General features: G+C 43.6%; 1 protein-coding gene across 1 annotated transcript in view; it reads right to left on the bottom strand.

Moving 5' to 3' along the window:
- The window catches only part of PIK3R6 (phosphoinositide-3-kinase regulatory subunit 6), a 73,009-nt gene extending 72,233 nt beyond the window's left edge, over positions 1-776 (bottom strand). The window contains exon 1 of the mRNA XM_025212895.1: positions 706-776. The gene's annotated coding sequence lies outside the window, so the exon portion shown is untranslated. The remainder of the gene's footprint in view (positions 1-705) is intronic.
- Between the last annotated feature and the right edge of the window lie 298 nt (positions 777-1,074).

The following is a 1,074-nucleotide window of genomic DNA, read 5'->3' as shown; positions in this document are numbered from 1 at the left end:
ATTTTTTAAATGTCCCCCCCCCCCCCCCCCCCCCCCAGCTGAAAAAGAAACAGGAATATAACAAGACTAGCATTTCAGTGCAACCAGTGCCATTCATTCAGCAGCTGAATGTGCCACAGAAGCAGAACGCCACCCACTTCTCTTAGAATAGGTGCCAGGGAATTCTGTCAGTCTCACATCCAGAGAGCATCCGTCTGCAGTCAAGTATAAGGAAGGGTAGGTTTGCACCTGTAGACTAAGCTCCATTGTTGACCTGAGGGTGGCTGTTCTCAGACAGCAAACTTAAAAAAAAAATGATTTCAAAGTGAAATTGCAGAACAAGAAATCACCCACAGACTGAATCATGTTAAGTAAGGGACAATGGATTCATATCCCATTACCTGGTTTAGCTCTTGTGACTCCTTTGTTCCTATAAGTTTACTGCTTATTTCTCCCAGCACTGCTCCTCTTCCCCCTCTTTCTCTTGCTCCCTTCCTTTATCTTTTGTATTCTAATTTCTCTCTCCTTATACTATGTTTCTTGCATGTTCTTTGATAGCATTTGACAAAGTCAGCTTCAGCTCACAAACTCTTGTGCTATATATCTACTTTGGTTAGTCGATAAAAGCTGCAAATCAGCTCTGCCTCCTATCAATCTCACATGCACCTAAGATCCTATTACTAATGAAGGTGACAGGGCACAGTCCTTGAAAAGTCATTTCCTCACCTGGTCCGATTGTCCAGAGATCAGCTGTGCCAGTCAAATAATCCTGCAGCTAGTTTTCCAGAGGCTGTGCTGCATGTTACAAAGTCTGCAAAAGTTTCAGTGAAAAGGGAAGTGCCTGTGTTATTTCAAGACAACTTCCCCTTTCAGGCCAGAGGTTCCTCAAGGAAAGCAGTTACATTTGTATTTCACTATCTTTTGGCAGCCTTGTAAGTCACAGAGGTAGAAGAGGAATGGCTTTGCACTGCTCTCTTTACACTGCTATACTCTAATCTTCAGAAACCAAACACTCAGGTCGGCTGGTAGTGTATAAAACCTGGACTGAGTCAACACTAACAGTGGGTGGTATGAGTCACTGAGTTGGCATTGCCA

This window comes from Alligator sinensis, unplaced genomic scaffold (assembly GCF_000455745.1).
Source record: "Alligator sinensis unplaced genomic scaffold, ASM45574v1 scaffold17_1, whole genome shotgun sequence".
In the NCBI taxonomy this organism is placed as follows: domain Eukaryota; kingdom Metazoa; phylum Chordata; order Crocodylia; family Alligatoridae; genus Alligator; species Alligator sinensis.
This window is presented reverse-complemented; position numbering and strand designations above follow the sequence as displayed.